The sequence below is a fragment of the Microcaecilia unicolor genome, chromosome 5, assembly GCF_901765095.1.
Source record: "Microcaecilia unicolor chromosome 5, aMicUni1.1, whole genome shotgun sequence".
Taxonomy (NCBI): domain Eukaryota; kingdom Metazoa; phylum Chordata; class Amphibia; order Gymnophiona; family Siphonopidae; genus Microcaecilia; species Microcaecilia unicolor.
This window is the reverse complement of record NC_044035.1, coordinates 125,703,151-125,728,202: the sequence shown is the minus strand read 5'-3', so window position 1 is coordinate 125,728,202 and position 25,052 is coordinate 125,703,151. Positions and strand designations below refer to the sequence as shown.

The 25,052-nt window shown below is 43.7% G+C and overlaps 1 long non-coding RNA gene across 1 annotated transcript in view; it reads right to left on the bottom strand.

Annotated features, from left to right (window-relative positions):
• Positions 1 to 3,042: 3,042 nt before the first annotated feature.
• LOC115471173 overlaps positions 3,043 to 25,052 on the bottom strand; it is a 42,654-nt gene continuing 20,644 nt past the window's right edge. The window contains exons 2-3 of the long non-coding RNA XR_003942287.1: positions 22,387 to 22,466; positions 3,043 to 4,085 (exon numbers count right to left, since the gene is read on the bottom strand). This is a non-coding gene — a long non-coding RNA (uncharacterized LOC115471173). The remainder of the gene's footprint in view (positions 4,086 to 22,386; positions 22,467 to 25,052) is intronic.

Below are 25,052 nucleotides of genomic sequence, written 5' to 3'. Positions count from 1 at the left end.
GATCCAACAGTGGGTAACCGCGCAATGGTTAAACTCAAAATCTAAATGGAACTGCAGGGGTGGGATATGCAAATTACTAACTTTCACTAATTGTAGGAAATCACATTTCACTGTTATTTAAATACATAAATAATAATATCCTTCAAAGCTATATGGTAAGACTATGGGGCACATTTTTGAAACAGAAAAACTTCCAAAATGCAGTACACATATTATTTCCTGCTTAATCTCAACCTTAGTAATTTCCTTACCTCTTATTTGTCCTCTTTGTCTGTCCTAATTAGATTGTAAGCTCTGTCGAGCAGGGACTGTCTCTTCATGTTCAAGTGTACAGTGCTACGTAAGTCTAGTAGCGCTATAGAAATAAGTAGTAGTAGTTCTATTAGAGCAGCAAGCAGGTCCCTGGAGTAGCCTAGTGATCGGTGCAGTGCACTGTAGAGAAGGGAACCCAGGCCCATAACCAACTCTATCTGTTTCATTTGTAGTGGAAAGTGTGAGCCCTCCAAAACCCACCTACATATAAGTGACACTTGCAGGCATAAGGGATACTGTAGTGGCGTATAGTAGATTCTTTGTGGGTTTTGGAGGGCTCACTATACAATATAAGGGGGTAATGGTGAGATGTATACTTGGGACCTTTTATGTGAAGTCCACTGCAATGCCCCCTTGGGTGCCCCACAGCTCTGCTGGGATGTCTGTATGACCAGTCTACTAAGAATGCTGGCTCCTCCTACGTCACAATGGTTTGATTTTGTGTGTTTTTCACTTGGACATTTTTTTTTTTTTTTTCAAAAACGGTCCAAAAAGATAGACGAACTGAGCATAACAATGTCCAGCAAATGGCCATTTTTGAAAATAAAAAGGTAAATGTTCAGCTCTGAAAATGGTTATGTTCACCACTGGATTTTTGGATGTCGTATTGAAAATGCCCCTCCATATATTGCAGAATATATATATTAAAAGGAGATGGCAGGAATGTATTTATGGGGAACACAGACTCTCCACCCCAACCAGAAAGGCTAGGATTTTGCCCCAGCATCTGGCATCAGAGCAAAGTTGAGCTCAAGAGTAAAAATTGTCACACGTTTTCCACGTTTGTCTCTCTGGTCTTTGTTTGGCTCTTGGTTGCATGTTTGCAAACCAAACAAGAGCCACATGGGGAGTAACCTGTGTGCATGATTTCTTATGTGATTAATTCTGGTTACATGGACAAAATAAGTTTCTCTTTCAAGTTTTTGTTACGTGCATAGGCAATAACTGGTTTCCTGCCCCTGAAACATGAGTGCCCTTCCTGAATATGCCAGTGTTTCTTAATAATCTTTTGCATTTGGGTAGCCTGGTGAGAAAAAACACACAAAGTACAAACAATGTCTGGTTTAACTTTAGGTGGGCTGGATGCTAATAAAGTATCCTTACATTGTACTCTTGCTTTGGGATACACTTTGCTGGATTTGCTTATTGTTTAAATCTGTCCGCCATTATGGGCTTCTTTTACAAAGCCACGCTAGTGATTCCCGCGCAGAAAATGAAAGGAAGCCCATAGGAACTGAATGGGCTTCCTCTCATTTGCCGCATCGGGAATCGGTACCGTGGCTTTGTAAATCCCATGCACTCCGATCCATGGATATATCCTTCTTATCTGTTCCCTTCTCCTCTACTGCCAACTCCAGACTTCGCTCCTTCTGTCTTGCAGCACCCTACGCCTGGAATAAACTTCCTGAGCCCCTACGTCTTGCCCCATCCTTGACCATCTTTAAATCTAGATTGAAAGCCCACCTCTTTAACACTGCTTTTGACTTGTAATCACTTGTAACCTCTCGCTTCTACCTACCCTCCTCTCCTCTTTTCTCTACACATTAATTGAATTAACTGATTAGTTGTCTAACATCAATTCAAGAATGGGCTAAACACAACAAACTTTGCCTGAACCCAAGTAAAACCGAGCTTCTCTGGGTCCCTAACACAAGTGGACACATACCTGACATCAAAATCCCTTTTGGGAAGTATGAACTCCCCCTCAAATCACAAGTCAGGAACCTTGGAATATGGTTAGATTCAACACTTACTCTGATTCCTCAAATCCCAGCAACCTTCAAGAGCTGCTTCTACTATTAGTGACAGCTACGCTGCCTCTCTCCTTACATCGAGAAGGTAAATCTTATCCTAGTTGTGCATGCAATGGTAACATCAAGACTGGATTACTGCAATGCACTATACAATGGTCTGACTACAAAGGGCCTGCACCAGCTCCAGCTGATTCAGAATGCAGCAGCAAGACTCATTGAAGGTTGCAAGCGACGTGACCACATCACACCATTTTTGCAAAATCTTCATTGGCTACCAGTACAATACAGGGCTAAATTTAAAACTCTATGTCTGATCTTCAAGGCCCTGAAAGGAAATGGCCCCGAGTATTTGACGAATAGGATGATCCTCCACACACCACCAAGGACACTAGGGTCTGCCCAAGGACTTTCACTAACTACATCCTCTCCAAAAGACATTACACGATGTGATACCCGCAAGTGAGCCTTCTCCGGAGTAGCCCTCACACTCTGGAATGCATTGCCTGAAAGGCTCCGCTTAACACAAGACTATCTGTACTTCAGGAAGCAGGTGAAAGCTTGGCTCTTCAACCAAGCCTTTAATGGAAGAAGTAACTAACTTGTTAGTCTCACTCCCACACACAAGGATTGACTCGGGCTGCACATACTGCAGCGGGACATGATTATCCACTCCTAGCCTAACTGAGATAATATTTAACCATCTCTCTGACCTCATGTGCAACTTTCTTCAAATCAGTCACCTTACTTTCAAATTCTTCCTGCTTTCTTACTCATCTATATGTTACAACTTTGCCTTACCCTTCACTACCAATTATAATGTTCTATTACGTATTGTGTTGTCATTGCAAGTAGTATACCATGCCATATTTTGTATTGTTACTGGAATATTTTTACTGCTGTATTTTGCCTATTGCTCATGTTTGATCTAGTCTTACTGTACACCGCCTTGAGTGAATTCTTTCATAAAGGTGGTAAATAAAGCCTAATAAATTTTTTTAAAATGTTCTAGTCATTTAGACACATATTTAACTTTATTATTCCTTACACACCCTTGCGTTTCATTTGTTCAGCTGACCAGAATCTCCTCACTCTCCCTTCACCTACAGAACTTCATTTAACAACCACCCGTGAAACTGCCTTCAGTTACCTTGGCTCCAAACTCTGGAACAACCTTCCTATCACCATTCGTAATCAACCTTATCTCTAGGCTTTCAAACAAACATTGAAAACTTTTCTATTTATTCAGGTTTTGTCTTCTGTTGTTCGATATGACCTCAACTCTCTTTGGTCCCCTTTGACACAGCTCAATTTGGGCTTACCACTCGCTAAAAAGGAACTACCGCAGCAGCCAGGTGGTAGTTCCCACCCCCAGCGAGCCGTCATATCCGGGTGGCAGTAAGGACTCCCCCCAAATGGCTGCATGGCAAGTGCTACCAGCCTTTTCGTCATTTTTGCTGCTCCAGAGAAAAATAAAAAAAATAGCAATAGTGTAAACACTAGGGTATGATATGGAGCTGTGGTTGCATAAGTTACAGAGGCATTCGTATAGTGTGCCAAGCTGTCAGCAGCTAGGATTGTCCTTTTAGTGTAAACAGCAAAATTGTGTCTTTTTCCTGGTTGTGTAAAATTTAAATTTGTTTCAATCCTGTAAGTTTGTAGCTTGCTTTAGAGACATTTTCTAATCACCTGGGCTCTAGGTAATGTAAAGTAACTGGAAGTTCACATGTACACGTAGAAGAAAATTCTTCCTTTGGTAGGTGTGAAATGTCCTTTAAATATCCAGGCTGATGCAGTCCCATACACTGGATGACTGTGTTATATTGTTCCATTCAAACTGATGTCAGGTGTATGCTTGATCCTCCAGAGTAGCAAGACAAGTGGAGGTAGAAACATTAGGAAGCTCATGACCAGCATGCTCAGGAGGACCACTAGCGCAATGGTCCATGGTTCCAGGACAGCTTCCACCATGATCTGTCTCCGTTTCCAGTTCTATTTGCCTCCAGGGCTTCTCCTATGAATCTGTAAAGAAAAAAAATGCTCTAAATTGAAATTGCTAACCTAGGGACCCTTTCACTAAGCCTTGTAGGTGCCTACGCGCACCCAACACACAATAATTTGGAGTTACCACCCGGCTACCACGTGGCCCTTGCGGTAATTTCATTTTTGACATGCATCCGCTATGCGCACTGGAAAATAATTTTTATTTTCTGGCGCGTGGCAGAAACTGGACAGTAATCGTCATTCTACGCACTTAGACGACTACCACATGGTTAACATGTGAGACCTTACCACTAAGTCAATGGCTGGTGGTAAGGTCTTAGACCCAAAATGGAAGTGTGTCAATTTTTATTTTGCCACACGTCCATTTCGGCAAAAATGAAAAGGCCTTTTTTACAGGTGCGCTGAAAATGGATCTGCGTGCACCCAAAACACATGCCTACATAGCACAGCCCATTTTTTGGTGCACCTTAGTAAAAGGTCCCCCTAAAGTTTGAAAGAAAACATATTGGAAAAATTATTTTCCTTGTGAAACCTTATCCTATCCATTAAGTAGGTATCTTTATTAGATACAAGCAGGGGTGTAGCCAGACTTCGGTGGGAAGGGGGTCCAGAGCCCGAGGTGAGGGGGCACATTTTAGCCCTCCCCCCCCCCGGTGCTGCTGATCCCCCCACCATTTTGACCCCCCGCCGCCAACCCCTTGGACCCCCCTCCCGCCGCCAACCCTCACTGCCGCCGCCGCCGTCGGGTACCTTTGCTGGCGGGGGTCCCCAACCCCCACCAGCTGAAGTCCTGTCCACATCAGACTCACAGAAACAGAAGCCTTGCAAGTCAGCCACACGGCCACGCCGGAGAACAGGACTTCGTCTGGCGGAGGTTAGGGACCCCTGCCAGCAAAGGTACCCTACGATGGCGGTGGCGGTGGCAGTGAGGGTTGACGGTGGGAGGGGGGTCGAAGGGGTTGGCGGCAGGGGGCCAGGGCCAAATCTATGGGGGCCCATGCCCCCGTGGCCCCATGTAGCTGCGCCCCTGGATACAAGTGATATTCTCCACTAATCGTTCCAAATAATATTCCTCTCAGGTTATGTAACAGGTACAAGATTATATTCCCATGAATCTTTGCTCCTAATTTTTGAACATTGCTCTTGTCATCAAGGATACTTCCTGAGTTTTCCTTCTGTTTTAATGTCTAAACATTGATTTTGTAATCAGGAAGATTATGGGTCCATTTTAAATTTTTTTTCTATATTTAATTACTATTGAACCATATTGGTCTCTTCTTATTGATACTGATGCTTGTTAGAGGAAATGAGCAAAAGAAAAGCCGCAATATTGTACAGATTTTTGAAAATACCAGATTGGCCCTTTCTTGACTCTGTTGCTTTAATGTTTGCTCTTATTTTCTGATCTACTTTCCTTTTTGCTCATATATTTTATTTTATTGCTTACATATTAAACTTTTTTTTGTAGTAATGCAACTCCAATTCTTGCATCCGCACTTAAAATTTATGAGTGGTCCAAAAAAGGGGAAGCAGAAATGGGAGGGTCGTGGGTGTTTTGGGGTGGAATGGGGGTGTGGCTTTCAGTTACACATGTAATTATAAAATAACGGTGCTCTGCATATAAATTTAGGCACGGGCATTTGCAGCATGCTTTGGTTGGTGCACATGGCTACGTCTAAGTTTACATGCAACTCTCTGCTTCAGCGTTTATTCTATAAACCGTGCCGGACTTTAGGTGCAGCTTATTGTTTAAATGGGTATTTTTTTGGTGCTGTCTGCCGGATTCTATAAACTGCACCTAGCATTCCGTGCCAAAATCTAAGCATATTCCATAACAATGCATGTAACTTAATTGGCTTAACAAGTCAATCAGCATTGTTAACAGCGCTTAACAAGCAATAATGAGCACTAATTGGCAATAATTACAATTTACGCGCATCACTCACCAAGCATGTGCTGTAATGAACTGTGCCTAAATTGTAAAGCATGCAGTTCAAAAGGGGCATGGCTATAGGCGGGGAAAGAACCAAAACACATAGAGTCCACACTCACTGTTCATCAATGCATCATACATCCACTTATGATCTCTCATCCCCCATAATTCAACACTACTCATACACTTACTCACAGAAATATGCACACCACATGCCTTTGTGTCTTAACACTGCCCTTAAGCTTCATGTTAACGTCCCATTGTGATATTCCTAATGATAATTCGATTATCTCGCATAACTTGTACAATATAACCCATAACCAAGTTGTAACAAATGTATTTTCATTATTCTTATCTTATTGTAAGCCACACTGAGCCCGCAAAGAGGTGGGAAAATGTGGGATACAAATGCAAACAATAAATAAATAAATAAAATTCCCAAATTTAGACATGTTGTTATAGAATATACAGGGATTTACGCTATATTTAATTGGTGTAAATGGATGCGCATAGTTTTAGGCACTGGGATATCAACCAAGTGTAGTCTATATACAGTGCCTAAATCTTATAGAGTATGTTTAGGTGAAAATGATTTCCATGCAAATTTTCCAGGTGCCATATATAGAATCTCCCCCTATCTGTAGAATCTAGTCCTATGTGCGTAAGTGCACTGGGTGCCATTATATCATATATAGAATCTCCCCTTATATGTAGAATCTAGTCTTATGTGCGTAAGTGCACTGGATGGCATTCTATTAGGTTACACTTAAGTACTATAACTGCAAGGGAGAGTATACATGGGCAGATCATAGGTGGGCTATGGGCATGTCTCCAACTTACATACCCAACTTATAGTATAATATAAATTTTGCACTTTGCATGGTGTGGTACACAGCCAGCAGAAATGGGTTGTGCTTAAATTTTGGTGCACCAATTCAGGATTACACTAGTATTTTATAACAGCATCTTAGTGTTATACAAGTCTCACTTAGTGTAACTGGTTTTAAAAGTCTGTAAACCATTATTAACCAGATAAACTTGTGGCAAGACACTGCTTATCCTTGGGTGTAAGCAGAATGAAATCTATCTTTCTTTGGGATCCTGCCAGTTACTTGTGATCTGGATTGGCCACTGGTGAAAAGAAGATACTGGATTTGATGGACCCTTTGTCTAAGCCGTATTGAGCCTGCCATGAGTGGGAAAGCGCGGGGTACAAATATAACTAAAATAAAATACAACTCAATATGGCTCGATATAATATTCTTGTATCCATTGTTGTTTCCAACATAGCTTTGAAAATGCTACACTAGCTACTCTTCCATTTATCTTTGATATTTTCTTGCCATTTGGAAATTAAAGCATATCTTTATTGATGAATGAAAAAATTTAATCACCAGGAGAAAAATAAATATACATGCCCAAAGACATAAAAATTATCTTGATAATCCTCCCTCCTCCTCATCTTCCTATGCATTAGGAGCACTATCTTCTATGGACTGAAACCACATGTAGCAAAATCTTCATGCACATAAAAAGCAAAAAAAACCAAAAACCAAAATACAAAACAATTTCTTTTTATTTAAGAAAATGACTGATCTCTTTAATATATTTTTACCATTGAGAATGTTTTAGTTTTCATTATTGTATTAATTAGCAAAAAGAAAACAGTCCAGATGTCTCCACCTCTAAATTTTCTAGTGATACATTTGAAATATTTCCTGTTGTCTCCCTCAGTTTCTTTCTTTATACTCTTGATATTTTAATATTTTATGTGATCATATCTCACTCTGCATTTACCCATTTTCTTAACACATGTTCTCTCACTTTCTGTCATCTTTGAATCTCCTGTACAAAATAATCTTAAACATACTGTCGTCCCCTGGTGGTGGGATGGTGTTGTGATCAGGCTGAGCTGCTCTGATAAAAGATGGAAGAGCTGAAAAGACTTTTCCTGAGAGGCCCCAGGAGGATCACCTTCCTGCAATATGGCGAGAGCATTTGAAAACTTTTCTCTTCTCACAAAGAGGGCTCTTAACTTGAGCTTATATGTGTATTTGGTATATATATTTAAATGGTTTTTCAAAAAAACTTTACTTGACTATTGTATTTCCCAGACACTTGATCTGGTGTCTTTTTATTGTAACTCGCTCTGAACTGTATAGGTGGTGGTGGGCTATAAGACATGATGGGGCCGTTTTACAGAGCGGCGGTAAGCCCAATTCAGGTTTACCACTTGCTCTTTCGGGACTACTGCCAGCCCAACGGTGGTAGTCCCACCCCAAGTGCACATCATTTCTGGAGAAAAACAGAAAACACCTGGAAATGGCTTGTGGCGGTAACCCAGCTGTAATTTGGCAACGCCGGGTTACCACAGGGCTGGCATTAGGGGTGGACAAACAGGGCAATTGCCCTAGGCCTCCATGTCACTGAGGCCCCAAACCTGTCTTAAGTTGAAAGAGGGACAATCTGCAAGCAAGCTTTTGGGGCCCCCTCCCTAGTGTCTGCCCTGGGCCCCATTATGTCTAGCACTAGCCTTGCAGCTCCAGGCCATTCTAACACAGCTTCTGAGTGCCTTAAATCCTTTTCTTTATTTCAGTCTGTAACAAAATCCCATTAAAGCAATGTCACAGTTCAAACAGGCAAAACACTTCTCTGCTGCTCTTATTTCCTCTGGGCTTTCTCATCGAGCCCTTTATGGTAAATTCCCTTCAATACAGAAGAAATACAGACCCATAAGACTTCCACCAATATTATGTTGGCTTCTCCAGTCATACTAATGAAGTTCTAGCTGTCACATCTCCCCAGCAGCTCACTAGGCTGCAATAAAAGTCACAAGCATTTCCCTTTGATATGTTCTTTCCTTCTAAGCCATTCAGATTGAAAACATTTTGCTTCCTGGCAAACACTTTGTCATTAGTTTCTCAAAACAACTCCCTTTATAAATCATCTGACTTCATGAGGCTTAGGCAAGGCAGATGGAGAAGGCCACCACCCTCTAATCAGGTCTGACTGGCCATCAAAATAATCAAAATAACTGCAGATTTAGCCTGCACAAGTTCACCTCTCTATTGGAGTCTCTCGCCATTTCTTTTTGTGGGGCCTGCTCTATACTCTTACAGCACACTTCCACATCTTATGGACCAGAAAGAAAGGGCTTCTTTTTTCCTGAGGAAAGCTCTTGTCTCTTTCTTGCTACTCTGTTTTCTGCCTCTTCCACTCCTCATGTGTTTTTGAGACTCCATCCTTGAGCTTGGCCCTTTCCTACTAGGTCCATGATGGCGAACCTATGACACGCGTGTCAGCACTGACACGCGTAGCCATTTTGGATGACACACGGGTTGAAAGCCGGCAGCAAATAGAACCCAGCCTACCTGCTCTTACTGCCAGGGCCGGTCTTAGGCAGGGACGACAGGGGCGTTGGTGGTCTTATCGCAGCTTCAGAAGCCCCCTCCGAGTCGGAACTCCCCTGCTCCACTCCACCTCGCAGCCTTGGTAACCAGCAGTCCTCTTCGTCAGAATCATCCAATTAGGAGTGCCCTTTTAGGCGCCAGACAGGCTCCCTACAACCAATCACAGCTCACTGCCTGAGGCTCGAGGCAACTGTGATTAAATGTCGAACCTGAGTGCTAAGTGCGAGTAACCCAGGCAGGTGCTGCTCTCTTCAGACAAATAAAGTCGGGTCAGCGGCCGCTGTCTTCCTCTCTGTGATCCTGTTGCAGCCTTAGCTCAGCTGTGCTTGGACACTGACTGCTGCTCCTGCTCTACACTTGTTTGGGAAGTTCCTAAAAATATCGGTCCAGCTAAGAAATCACTTTTATAATGCTCCTTTCACTACTTGTTTGTAGCAATTCGTTATGAGAGAGGGAAAACAAAAAAGGAGAATAAATCATGGGTGCCGTTTCCCGCCATTAGAACTAGCGGCAGGTAAGTTAAATAATTAGTTTTTGGTTTATTAAATACAGTTATATATTACAATTATATATTTTTGTTATTTAAACTATAAATATCGCGAAATTATGGTTTTTTTTCTCAAAGTGACACACCACCTGAGTTATGCTCGGTTTTTTGGCGAATTTTGACATACCAAGCTCAAAAGGTTGCCCATCACTGTACTAGGTTCTGTTCTGCCTGCTTTTCTATTGGGTGCTGAAGTCATAGACTACATCTCCCATGATTCTGAGAGCTTTCCAGAGAGACCTAGCTGTCCTTCTCCAGCCACCCCTCTCTCAAGGCACATGATTGGTTTTCTCTTCCATCTCAGTGCAGGAATCATCCTGCCCTTCTCCTAAGTAGGATTTTTAATGTGTTCTTTTTCTGCTATATGGCCCCTGTCCTTCTCTGAGCCCCAGATATCGGAAGTAAAATATTATTTTCCTTCTTCCTATTCTTTATGTCTGGCCCCTGTTCCAAGCTAAGCTTTCAGGGTTTTGGAGTAGCATAGTTCTCCTCCTCATCCCCCTCTGACTAGGACTGCACATTTCCTGAACTTTTCCTGTAGCTGTACAGTACCTATATGTATTATGTAAACTGCTTTGGTTGTACCACAAGTGATTTAATAATAATCTAATGTAACATAACATTACAATGAGCTGCCCCTCCCCCAAGGATTCCAACATTCCCTTCCTCTGGCTCTACCCCAGGGATCTAGTTGATGCTTCTTTGGGTAAGAAGGCTTTCCCTAATTCTCTATTTCTTGTGACTCTAAGACAGTGTTTCACAGGTACCTTGAAAGGGAATGAGTTGCCTTCACCAGGTTGTCACCGATTCTATTGGTCACATTATTATATCTTTCTCTTGATCTTTCTCCCCTGATCTAAGTCTTTTCCCCTAAAGTTTCTCTATTTCTTTCTGTCCTATTGTTCTGTATCTCTCACAGTCTGTTTTCTTTCTTTACCTTCCAACTTTTATAGAAACTATCACCAGTCTTTTTCTTTCTCTAGTTACTCATCTTTTCTTAGCTTTTTTTCTCTTCCTCAAATCTGTGTCCCATCCCAGACTGACAAGTACTTTCATCTTTTTTATTTCTCCTCAGCCGTGGACCTCTGGTTTATTTCAACATCATGAGATTTGCTCACTCTATTTACTCAAGATGAACTACAAGGGAGCCCCTGTACTTTTCTCAGTAGCAGAATCATTCCATGGAAGTTAGTTGGAATAACCTGGGGAGGGGGACGGGGGAGTGGATTCAGTTTGTTTTAACAGTCTAGAAGGGAAGAAAATGCCTAAAGATATATGTGTGTGTGTGTATGTGTGTGTGTGTGTATATTTTTTTTTTTTCATGGGTTTCCTGTGACAAATTTTTCAACATTCTGTGTAAGATTTTGCAAAATCAAGGAAAATATATATTTTTTTAATTCTGTGGGAATCATGTGGCAGATTTTCCTAAATATGCATATAGTTGTTTTTTTTTTGTTACATTTGTACCCCACGCTTTCCCACTCATGGCAGGCTCAATGTGGCAGGCAATGGAGGGTTAAGTGACTTGCCCAGAGTCACATGGAGCTGCCTGTGCCAGGAATTGAACTCAGTTCCTCAGGACCAAAGTCCACCACCCTAACCACTAGGCCACTCCTCCATTTAAAATTAGGGTGTTTTATTTTACTTTATAAAGGGGGAGGGGGAAATTATCAATGTGGGCTACCGTTAACTTATGCTATTTTACTGTTAACCCTAGTTATTAATAACTAGCCTCCCCTTTTACAAAGCTGAGCTAGCGACTGCTGCGCAGTAATGCTGACACAGCCCATACACTTTGAATGGGCTGTGTTGGCATAACCACACTGGTAGCCACTAGTGTGGCTTTTTAAATGGGGGGGGGGGGGGGGGGGGGGTAGGTCTCATTGCATACAATAGGACCCATGGTAAAATAGCAGGAGTTAGTGGTAAAATAACTTATCTTAACGATAGCCCACATTGATAAGTACACCCCTAAAATATCAATTTTCTGACATTTTTAATGAGTTCAGTTACTTTGTTAGGGATTGGAGAGAAGAGGAATTTGGGGTAGGAAGAGAAAGATGGGATTCAGCCCTTTATACCTTTTCTCCTTATACTAATTCCTTTTTTCAGCCACACCCCATACCCCCTTCAATTGCTTCACTGCTCTTTGATCTCCTCACCCTCTCCTTACAGCTTCTTGTTCACTCTTGTACCCTGTTCTTTTCATTCACAACCCACAACACCTCTGATTCTCTCAATCAATCTTGTGCCTCATCCACTCATTCATTCTCTCTGTGTTCCCATCCTCTTCCTCAGTTGCGTCCTTTCCCAACTGATCTTCTGGCTCACTGTACCGTGCTTTCCCATCCCTTGACTCACTTTCTCTTGTCTCAGTGCCCCTCATCCCACACTGGAAAGGGGGTGGGGTAGGAGGGATCAGTTTGATTTTACGATGTTATAGTTCTGTTCTGCAACTCTTTATTGTTTTTGAACCCCTACTAATTGAGTGCTCAAGGGAACTGGGCAGATATTTATTCATTTATATTATGAATTTCTAGTCAGGTGTTTATTCCCTGACCTCGTTTTTAGTTTTGTTGAGTGGATGTTTTAAACTGCTACTTTTCAAGTGTATTGCAGGAAGGTGACACTGTACAAGAAATCCTGCGGCTTGTCTCAGGAAAAGGTCTCCCCGCTCTTCATCTTATAATGGACCAGCTCAGCCAGACCCCAATGCCATCCCACCACCAGGGGGCGGTAAAATATTATTTCTTATATAATAGTATTTCTCTAGACTATATTTATTACAAGTGAAATTTTTATTAACAATTTTAATATACTTTATACTAAAGTACAAGCAGCTATGTACATATAATCTCAGATGAACCTGGGCCCTCTGGTTCAGATATTCTTCTAATAAATCCAAACCAGCCCATAATCCTTCTAGTTTTAAAATGGTGACTGCTGTAGATCCCAGCCTTTCCTCTGTCCTAACAGGTTTAGATAGTGAAACAAAACTACATAAGATAAATAAAAAGGCAAAGCTGCTGTACTTGCATAATAGCTATTCAACATCAATCAGCAAGTGTACACATCCTGGTAACATGGTACAATTTGTTCATTCAGTCATGCAAATTGCCCTGAGCAAAGATTATTTTCAATCAATGTAGCTTTCAGTGCCTATCTGAAGGGTGCTTTGCTTTAGCAAAACAGGTATATTTAAATATTTTTATTAAAGATTTGCATTAAACCAGCTTGTAATCCTTTTACAGAGTTTTACCGTCCCTTTGAGAATCTGAAACATTAAGGGGGTCGTTTACAAAGCCGTGCTAGTGTTTTTAGCTCGTGGTAAAAATCAGCTAGCGGTAAATGCTGAGACGCCCATTATATTCCTATGGGTGTCTCGGGGTTTGCCATCAGCTGATTTCTACCATGAGCTAAAAATGCTACCGCAGATTAGTAAAAGATCCCCCTTAAGAAAAACATCGCTTCTAAAAAGGGACAGCATTCAAACATTACAGCGGATGAGAAAACGCAATGTCATCACTTCATTTTGAGAAAGTATGCCCTATTTCTTATTTTTCCTGCCCCCCCCCCCCCCCCACCCATTTAAAATGAAAAAAAGTTACATTAGTAGCTTTGTAATCAAGGTCTAAGTTACCATCCAACAATAGAATTGAAAAGGGTGGCCAGGCCTAGTTTTACCTCACTACATGCCTTGCTGTGTAAGATTTTTTTTTTGTCCTTATAAAGAGAGAAGGTCATGAGGCCAATGGATGAAGCCATAAGTGACTGCACAAATGTGATTCCTTAATCTACACTACCCTAACTGCAAAGGTCTAAAATACAAATTAATGCACGCGTCAAACTTTACCTACCCTAGTAGTGCTTTAGAAATGTTAAGTAGTAGTAGTAGTACTTGAACACACAGTTATGGAACGCACTGCCAAGCAACTTAAAAACGATCTACGAACTAATGAACTTCCGCAAACTGCTCAAGACTCATCTCTTCAACAAGGCATACAACAAAGATCAACCAATGTGAACACACACAACTACTCCACATATATTCTGAACTATCTCACAATTCCTGATTGTTATACCATGATTTTGTTTTATTAATTTCATATTGCCAAAGTTCCCTCTTTGACAATAAATGTCTATCTTCTAGCATCTTTCCACTATTCAAAATGTATTGTAAGCCACATTGAGCCTGCAAAGAGGTGGGATAATGTGGGATACAAATGCAATAAATAAATAAAATGGCAACTAGCATGCGGAATCAGGTCTTTGAAATTTGCACACACTCTTTGCCGTTGTAATATACAAGATGTTATGTTTGCTAAGCTGTCCACAAAGCTTAATGAGTTGAAAAATCGTACAAAGCTGCTCGAAAACAATGCATCACAATCAAAATTTCAAGCAGAAAATTGCACAGATGGGACAGGTTCCTCTAAAACTTAGGGGCCCATTTACTACACTACATGAAGCAGTTAATATGTGAATTAATGTCGAGTAACTGTTAGTGCATTGGCTGCGGTAACCATTATCGCGCCCTCACTTCAAGCAAATTCATGCAACAAGTGGTTAATTCTATAAGGGGTCACCTAGTGGTAGAGTTAAGGTGAATAAATTGCTACTTACACATGCAAATGACTTCTCAAAGAATACTGAGACTAGAAAGTCCCATAGGCAGAGTTTGGCTGCAACACGGGTGGGGCACACAGGTATGCATGGAACAGTATAATTTACGTGCATTCTAGCACATGGCTAGGTGTGTGCATTTATACCAGCTATACACCAGGTGTAAATACTCTCACCTTAAATGCAAGCACGCTTTTGGTCATTTGTGCTAGTGTTCTATAAAGAACTGCAGGCACCTACTTTTCTCTATAGAACTGAAATAAGTGCCATAACTACCACCTTTAGAAGATGTCTCGTTACAGAAATGCCCTCTAACTGCATACCCGTATTATAAGGTGGGAAATGAGTGGGACCAATTTATGCCAGTGTTACAAGCCTGGGCTAGGAACAGACAAACCCCCAGCTACTTGCTTTTGTTTCTTAGTCCACGGCACCAACCATTAGACCTACTCCTCAACTCTGCATGGAGTTCTTTTATGAAGTTAATTTGAAACAGATTTTAGTACCATGAATGTCCATATGTCCCGAAGCTTTCATAGAGCTCCATATCCCTTGCTAGTTTCACCTTCAAGGGAAGGAGAGGGACAGCATCCAGTGGTGTTCCTAGGTCAGCTGCCACCCCCCCCCCCCAGTGAATCACACCCCCTCCCCATGAATCACGACACTCCCCCGGCATATCATCTCCACCCCCCAAGTGCATTGCTATTACCTTCTTGGGGTGCAGGGAGCAGTTGCGCGGCTGTTGGCTCTGCCGGTTCCCTGCCCCGGAACTGGAAGTAACGTCAGAGGGAGCAGGGAACTGGCAGAGTCGACAACCAAGCAGCTGCTCCCTGCACCCGCTTGCAGTGTGAACCCAGGGTGGACCACCCCACCGCCCTGCCCTTGGTATGCCACTGACAGCATCCACTGGGGAATTAAGGAGGTCAATTGTCATAATCTTTCCAGTGGATAACTGGACATGCCAAGTACCAGGTTTAAAAAACAATGATCATATCCCTTTCCCTTCTGAAATCAGAGTTGAATGTTCATATATTGACCCTTCCCTAGTCCTGCCCAAAATGCACCCAGGCCACACACCTCTTTTCACGAGGACATACTGCAGTTTTAGACGTCCATATCCTGGATGTTTCAATGCCGATTTTCAGACATCTAAAACAAGCTTTTAAAATAAGAGCCTTAGTCAAGTTGACTGAGCAGGTCAGGAGGCAACAAGCAGTACCCCTCATAATCTGAGATTATAATTACATTATTGTTACTTCCAATATTATTTCTGTTATTGTATTATCTTGGTTTGAACAAATGTTGTACTAAGCAGATGTTTAGCAATTAAATAAAGCTGTGACCAGTTCTTTCCTCAAAGCAATGAGCTGTGGCACCTTTTATTTCGGGGGGGGGGGGGGGGAGGAGATGAGGGGACATGTAGCTACCAGGAGGAAGACAAGGAGGTACAAACACCAACCGGTGACAAAGGTGCAATGTTGTCTATGTTATAGCTCAAGAGAGAAGTACTCTATGACCCTACTGTGGTAGTAGAACACTTTGAGGCCCTTCTACTAAAGGGTTGCCATGAAGCAATCCAGAACTACTGCCGGCCCAATGCGGGCACCGGTGGTAGTTCCACCCCAGAACGTGGCATTTCCAGCAGTAATCGGGTGGCAGTAAGTGCTTCCTCCAAAATTGCCATGCAGCAAATGAGAACTTACCGCACAGCTATTTCTTTTTTGTGGGCTTTTTACCAGCTGTGGTAAAAGGGGCCCTAGCATGTGGCAAAAACTAACACTGCCACTACCACAGGGTCCTTTTTACCGCAGCTTAGTAAAAGGGCCCCTTTGCATTCTACGTTTGTCTCTTTTAATGCCTTGTGCAAGTTTCTTTATCTTCTCGTTCCTTAGTTCACTCATGCCCTGCAATGTTCCTTTTTACCTACTTGGCTAGTGAACAATGCAGAAATTCATGAGCATTTCTGACAGCCCTTCTACTGCAAAGGATTCACTTAGTAAAATTCTCTGCCTTTTATAAAAATAGTTTAAAAGTATATATTTTATGGATTTGGAATCTGTAGCACCCTCTTTGTGTAAAATGCAGATTATGGATACAAGCAAACAAAACCTTTAATGTCTCAAGCTTATTTGCTTCATTGGTTTTTGTAATTTATCAGAAGAAAATTAATACTGTATTTATATCTTGTCAGATCTTAAAGATTGTCAGGCTTATTTTCGAAAGAGAAGGGCGCCCATCTTCCGACACAAATCGGGAGATGGGCATCCTTCTCTCAGGGTCGCCCAAATTGACATAATCGAAAGCCGATTTGGGGCGCCCTCAACTGCTTTCTGTCGCGGGGATGACCAAAGTTCACAGGGGCATGTTGGCAGCATAGCGAAGGCGGGACTGGGGCGTGCCTAACACATGGGTGTCCTCTGCCGATAATGGAAAAAAGAAGGGCGTCCCTGACGAGCACTTGGCTGACTTTACTTGGTCCATTTTTTCTTGCAACCAAGCCTCAAAAAGGTGCCCGAACGGACAGGATGACCACTGGAGGGAATCGGGGATGACCTCCTCTTACTCTCCCAGTGGTCACCAACCCCCTCCCACCCTAAAAAAAACACTTAAAATTTTTTTTTCCAGCCTCAAATGTTATACCCAGCTCCATGACAGCAGTGTGCAGGTCCCTGGAGCAGTTTTAGTGGGTGCAGTGCACTTCAGGCAGGCGGACCCAGGCCCATCCCCTCCACTTATTCCACTTGTGGTGGTAAATGTGAGCCCTTCAAAACTCACCAGAAACCCACTGTGCCCACATGTAGGTGCCCCCTTCACCCCTTAGGGCTATGGTAATGGTGTACAGTTGTGGGGAGTAGGTTTTGTTTTTGGGGGGGGGGGGGGGTTGGGGGGCTCAGCACCCAAGGTAAGGGAGCTATGCACCTGGGAGCAATTTCTGAAGTCCACTGCAGTGCACCCTAGGGTGCCCGGTTGGTGTCCTGGCATATGAGGGGGACCAGTGCACTACAAATGCTGGCTCCTCCCACGACCAAATGGCTTGGATTTGGTCGTTTCTGAGATGGGCGTCCTCGGTTTCTATTATCGCCGAAAATCGGGGACGACCATCTCTAAGGTCAACCTAAATGTGGAAATTTGGGCGTTCCCAAGCGTATTATCGAAACGAAAGATGGCCGCCCATCTTGTTTCGATAATATGTGTTTCCCCGCCCCTTCGCGGGGATGTCCTCAGGAAAATGTGGGCGCCCTGTTCGATTATGCCCCTCCACGAGTATCCTGAGACAAATTAACCTAAAAGAAAAGTACTTATATTTTATAGAAGAAAAAATGTATTAAAGATTAAGAAAGCAAACACTGGATCAATAATTTTGACCCCTGTTTTAGTAATTTCTACTCAATTTAGAAAGAATTACATTCTTCAGGGGTAGGAACTGATGGATGGAGTAGATAAGGAAGGAGGACCTTAAAGGGCAAATATTCAGAGTCATTTCTCCAGCTATAAGAGGGATTGTACCCACAGAAATGGAAATTGATGACTCAGTAATGCTGTACACTATTGCGGTCAATATTCAGTGGGATGGTCTCTATATAAAGATAAGTGGCTGACTTGTTTGCATGCCTTTTTATGAAATTTCAGGACACTATTAATTTAAATAGGACAACTGAATATATGGTCCTTAACTTAAGCAGGTAAGTTATTCATTTAAGTTAGTTGCATAGCCACTGGTGGAGAGGGGCCTTAGAGGCCTGCCCCCCCCCCCCCCACCTTTGGGCTCAGGCTGCCTCCAAAAGTGTAGCACTGGATGAATGGCTGGCAAGGATGCTCAAGCCCCACTAGTCAAAGAGATTCACTGGCCAATCTTCCGCCCCTGCTGCAGCGGGGTGCTTCAGACACAGATGCTGGCACTTCAGTGCATGCTGATGTGTGGATGTACTGGCTTCCTCGCTGTTGAGGCAGCATGGGTTGGAGCTTGGCCAGTGAATCTCTTCGGCTTGCGGGACATGGGCAACCCTGCTAGCAGAGGTATGGGGGAGAGGAGTTGGGGGACAGGATAGAGAAGAGCTCAGAGGAAATGCTTGCTCCCCAGTCCACTCATGCCCCCCCCACAAACTGGATTTCTGGCTATGCCCATGACAGCTATTTATATGGTCACAGAGTTCTATTTAAATGAATTAACTGGACTGGATAGCAGCTGAATGTTGCTGTTATCTAGTTAATTTTAAGCCACACCTCTGGAAAGCCTATGACCCCTTCTTCTACCAGCATAAACTTTGGCGAGACTGAGTGATGGCCAGTCAAAGTTATCCCCTAGCTGCCCCAAATTAAAGAATATATCTATGTAGTTAACTCTGATGTTAAGCACATTAATCCATCAGAAAATCTTTATTGACTGATTTATTTTTGTGAGCACTTGTTTTCTGCAGAGAAAATAATCAACATAAAATAAAAAAAATACTCAAAACATAAACAAAATAAAACAAAGACAACAAATAAGACAAAAACGGAAAATCCCTCTAACTTCATAAACATCATACATAGCTAAACCTGAAATGTTCTTAAGAAAGGAAAGCCTTTAGTGTTTTCTAGAAAGTGAGGTAGTTCTTTTCCTTTCTTAATCTTCAAGGGCAGGTCATTCATCTTATTATTTTTTTATGCAGTAAATTGATCCAGTACTACATTTAGCAACTGATGGGTCAATATTCAGCAGCAGTGAGGATTATATATTTTTTTAATACCAGCTGAAGTGTATAAAAAAAATCTATGTATATTCAGTGTCACAGTCTAAATAGAAAATTGATGGGGGTAAAATTCAGCTGGTGGCAATCAGCATTTTTTAAAATGCTGGCTGCTGCCATGAAACTTATGCCTAGATATTCAATGTCAGGTCATGTTGGCATTAAATGTCCAGATATATGCGGATGGACAGCACTTAACCAGGTAAGTTAAACTGGAAGAAGATAGGACTGCTATTTGTGTGGTCCTATTTGCCTGGATATCTTATCTGGTTAAGTGCCGACTCTCCCCGATTTCACTCCTGGACCACCTACATAATAGCTCTTTTTGGCTGTAGTAGTTAGAGGGGATGTTCAGTGGCACTATCCAGGTAAGAGCCACTGAATATTCCTTCAGAGACTGGTCAGTTTGAGTTAACTAAATATGAGTCTCTCTTAGGGGTCCTTTTACTAAGGTGCGCCGAAAAGTGGCCCGCATTGGTGTAGATGCATGTATTAGACGCGCGTAGGTCAATTTGTCAGTGCATCTGCAAAAAAGGCCTTTTTTTGGCCAAAAATGGACATGCGGCAAAATGAAAATAGGCGCGCGTCAAATTTGGGCCTGAGACCTTACCGCCACCCATTCACTAAGCGATAAGGTCTCTCACATTAACCGGGTGGTAATCATCAGCGTGCATACAATGCCGATTACTGCCTGGTTAGCGCTGTGCACCAGAAAATAAAATATATTTTCCAGTACACGTAATGGACGCATGTAAAAAATTAAATTACCACCCGGGCCACGCAGTAGCTGGGCAGTAGTTCCGAACTGACGCACGTTGGGGTCTGTAAAAGATTCCTTTACGTACCTGGCCACCATTATTACCTAGTTGGATAAGTGGGGGTGGGGGGGGGGGGGTATGGAAAGGGCTTAGAAAGGGAGCATGTTTTAGCTCTCCAAATATTACAAAATATAAAATGTGGCCCCCGGTTGGACAAGACTGGTGTATTGGGTGGACACAAGGAACCAGCTGGTCAATATTCAAAATGGTTTCACTGGCCAGAAATGGCTGCTGACTGGTTAAACATTAGACAACCATCAATCTCTTGAAAATCACGCAATAGCCACCACGAAGAAAATGTTCAATATGATGTGGGTGCTGAAACGTGTCAAACCATACCTCCCCATTAAAACATTCCGCAGCTTGGTACAATCCACAGTACTTACCCACGCTGACTACTGCAATAGTATTTTCATTGGTTGTAAGGCCCAAGTCCTGAAAAAACTCCAGACTGCCCCAAACACGGCAGCCAGACTCATTTTTGGTAAGTCACGATTTGAGCAAGCAACACCTCTACGTGAAAAGCTCCACTGGCTCCCTATCAAAGAACGAATAAACTTCAAAGTACACACACTGATTCACAAGATTATCCACAGAAAATCCCCAAGCTACATGGACAAACTAATTGACCTTCCACCCAGAAATGGATCAAAATCTTTGCGAACCTATCTCAACTTACACCTTCCCAACGGCAAAGGACTCAAGTACAAAACCTACTATGCATCCAACTTCTCTGTCATAGGCAGCCAACTCTGGAATGCCCTACCAAGATCCATTTGCACAATCAACGATCACCTAACCTTTCGGAAACTGCTGAAAACCCACCTCTTCAAGCAAGCTTATCCAAATGATCCAACTTAAACTTATGTACCCATCCACACAACACCCAACCAAGCGTTAATGTCAATGAACTAGACCCCCTCCCACCAGTCTTCCCATAACCTCTCCCCTCCCCCTACTCTCTTACACCAAATCCCCTGACTAATACAACTTATCCCCTCCCTACCTCTCCCACCTCTACTACCCCTTCTCTTGTTCTATCACCTAACTACTTTTTCATTCTACGTTACTACAGCTTTACTACAGCTGGTACTTCTCTCTGCAATACACTGAAACTCTATTTACTATGTAAGCCGCATTGAACCTGCCATGAGCGGGAAAGCGCGGGGTACAAATGTAATAAATAAATAAATCACTTTTTCGGGGCTATACACTAATTTTCAGTAGCACTTAGACAATTATCTTGGCTGAAAATGAGCAGTTAGCGCCTAAGTGAAAACCAGCTATTTTGGGGGGCATTCTGGGTGTGGAGTCAGCATTTAACCGGTTAAGTGCCAATATTCAGCATGTACCCAGCCAGGGTATCTGCATAAATGGGATCACATAAATAACAGTCTTATCTTTATGTGACAACCCATGGTCAGTTAAGGTCTGAATATTGGCAACTGACTATATGTTAGCTGCTGCTGGCAAAACTGGATAATTAATGCATTGAGGAGTCCTTTTACCAAACCACGGTAAAAAATGGCCTACAGTAGTGCGAGCACATCTTTTGGGTGTGCGCTGGGCCATTTTTTTCTGCATCTAGGAAAAAGAGCCTTTTTTTTAGGGGCTGGAAAATGGACGTGAATTAAAATTGAAACCAGCGCACATCCATTTTCGGTCTGAGACCTTACTGCCACCCATTGACCTAGTGGTAAGGTCTTATGTGCTACCCGCGTGATAAGCATGCAGCGTGGGCCAACTGCTGTTTACCGTCAGGTAAGCGGTCCATGATAGAAAATTATTTTCTACTGAAGGATTTGGCGAGCACCAATTCGGAATTACTGCCTGGCTTATGCGTTAGCCAGGCGTTAGTGCCGATTTGGTGCCTGCTGTACACACATAGGCCCTCCTGTGCCTTTGTAGAGGGGCCCCTGAATGGTACCGGCAGCGGTCAGCAAAACGCTCACAACTACTGGATGAATATTGACTTCCAGGTGTTTAGTTGTCGTAGCACTAAAAGATAAAGGAGGAGAAGGGCGATGTCCATACCATACCAGAATGTATGAAACAGTCATGACAGGATGAAAGTAGAGTGTGTTCGAGAGCTACGAAGTGACAGTAGCAGAGACTGAAAAAATGAAGGAAACAGCAAAATCTTCATGAAGAGTTGCCCTAAGGAGCTCACCCAAGGAGCATGTCCTGCTCTTTGGGTGTGCACATGGCACAAAATATCACTAAGCAATTGACTAAACAACAAAGACATTTGATTTTACCTTCAGTGTGTTGGGTTCGTGGGGCTATGGCAGGAACAGCTTTGGGAGCTAGAGGAAGCACATAGACAACAGCAACATCTCTGCAATAGAGAGAGGAACAGCCCAAATCAGGTACAACAGATCAACAAGTAGCAAGCAAATTCAGAAATTGGGGGACTCAAAAGGAAGTACCCTGTTCTACAGAATTACCTCCTAGGTCAGCAGTTCCCAAACTGTGCGCGGCGGCACCCTGGTGTGCAACAGCGAACTCTCAGTGGTACTGGGGTGCATCGCTGCTTACTTTCCCCTCCCACAGGCAGGGCTGGTCTTAGACTGGGGCAACAGGGGCGGTCACACAGGGCCTCGCGCTCTTAGGGGCCCCACATCTCTGGCACGTGTGTGCTCCTGTCTTGGAACACCTCCCTGCTCTGTACTTTAATGTGCATCCACATTTCAGTAGAGAGCGACAGACAGCTGCAGCGATTTTCATATCCTGTCAGCTGCCAAGCCCAGAGCCTCCTCGCTGCTGCATCCCGCCCCCTTCTGATGTCACTTTCTGCTTCAGCAAGGGTGGGATGCAGCGGCAAGGAAGCTCTGGGCTTGGCAGCTGACAGGATATGAAAATTGCTGCCGCTGTCTGCCGCTCTCTACTGAAATGTGGTGGATGCATATCAAGGTGAGGTGGGATTCTGAGAGCTCTAAACCTCCTTTTAAATTGATAAATTATGGCTTATGGTGGTGGGCGGGGGGGGGGGGGGGGGGGGGGGCTTGAGCGGGGGTAGGCACGAGCGAGGGGGCAGGCGCGGGTGGGGGTTAGGCGGGCGCGGGCAGGGCCCGCTGAACTGATCTGCACAGGGCCCCGTAATTGCTAAGACTGGCCCTGCCCACAGGTCCGGCATCTGCTGCTTAATGCTTCTTTCTCTGCCACTGCTGCAGTGCTTGCAGCTTACATTTTCGAGCCATCTGTGATTCACAGCAGTGGCGTAGCCACAGGTGGGCCTGGGTGGGCCGGGGCCCACCCACTTAGGGCTCAGGCCCACCCAACAGTAGCACACGTTTAGTGGTAGCTGTGGGATCCCAAGCTCTGCCAGCTGAAGACTTCCTCCAGATGGTAACGAAAACGCTGCTCTCCATGATACCGGCACCTGCGTATGTTCAGTTTTCAGCGCATGCCTGCTGCAGACTGCCAAGGTGGAAAGAAGCGTTTTCCCACCAGCTGAGATATTTTTTGGGTGGTGGTTGGGGGGGAGGGGAGAACAATTGATGCCCACCCACTTCTTACCTAGGCCCACCCAAAATCTGTTGTTTGGCTATACCCCTGATTCACAGAGGAATTGAAGGAATTCCCTCTGCCACATCCAGTCCTCACAACAGGAAGCTGCATCAGAGAGGGCCGGACACGGCAGACTGGTAAGGTCCCGGAGTGCCTGTATGAATCATGGACATCCTGAAAATGTAAGCCACAAGCACTGCAGCGGCAGCAGGGGAAAGAGAAGGAAGTGGCAGCAATCCTGGACCTGCAGGAAGGAATGTATTGAGCAATGCTGGATTTGGGGAGGGCTGCAGGGAAAGGGAGACCTATGTGGTAGCTTGTGTGTGTTTATGGAGACCCATGTGGCCGGGGTGTGTGTGTGGAGACCCATGTGGCTGGGATGAGGTGCCATGAACTGGAAAAGTTTGGGAACCCCTGCCCTAGGTGTTTAATCTGGGTTTTAATACTTGTCAGCTGTTAACACAAAAGTGAAAAATGAGTTTAACATGAAATATTAACAGGTCACATTAATTGCAGCTTTAAACGCTTAAGAGGTACAGTAATTTTATACTTGCAAAGTTAAGTGTACTCGAGGAAGAGTTTGGGTAGAGAGTGGGTGGAGTTGCAATTTTGTGAAATGCATGCATCTGTGCATTAAAGCTCTCCATGCTACCATTGCTCCTCAATTGTGTGGTGATCTGCTGTAGTTGCTGCTGGACATAGCATTGCAGATCCCTGCCTCCCATCTAACCCTGTGCTAATATTTATGCCTGCTCTTGAGCAAACACAGGGGTCCTTTTATTAAGATGCACTAACAGTTTTAGTGCATGCTAATGAATTAGTGTGCGTTAAGTGCCATGTAGCCCATAGGTATACAATAGGCTGTGTGGCACTTAGTGCAAGCTAGCCATTAGCATATGTTAAATCCGCTAGTGCACCTTAGTAAAAAGACCCCCATAATGTCTGTGCCTTCTATCTAGGTATGACTTCTGCAGGATTTGTGCTAGTATTTTACAAAGCCACACAGAGCCGGCCATTCAGGCAGCCGGGCACTACCTGAGGGGCCAGTACCTTCCCCTCACATGACTGACATCTCTTTCTCTCCTCCGTCCCCAGGTATGTCACTTCCCCTCTCTCTCAACCCTTCCCCTTTTCTGACATTTCCCCTGTCTCTGACACACCCCAGCCCACGTCTACCTCAAAGGTTTGTTTCTCCATACAGGGTCCCAGCATAGGGTGTCTGCCGCTGACCGGAACCTTCTCAATGTCGCAGCCCACCCCTTTCTGACATAATTTCCGGCTTCTGCAAGGGCAGGCTGTGGCAGAGAGAAGGTTCCGGTCAGTGGCAGACAGCCTATGCCAGGCCCTGTATGGGGAAATGAATGTTTGAAGTAAATGCCGGAGGGGAGGGGGGGAGCTGAACCTGAGTATGGAA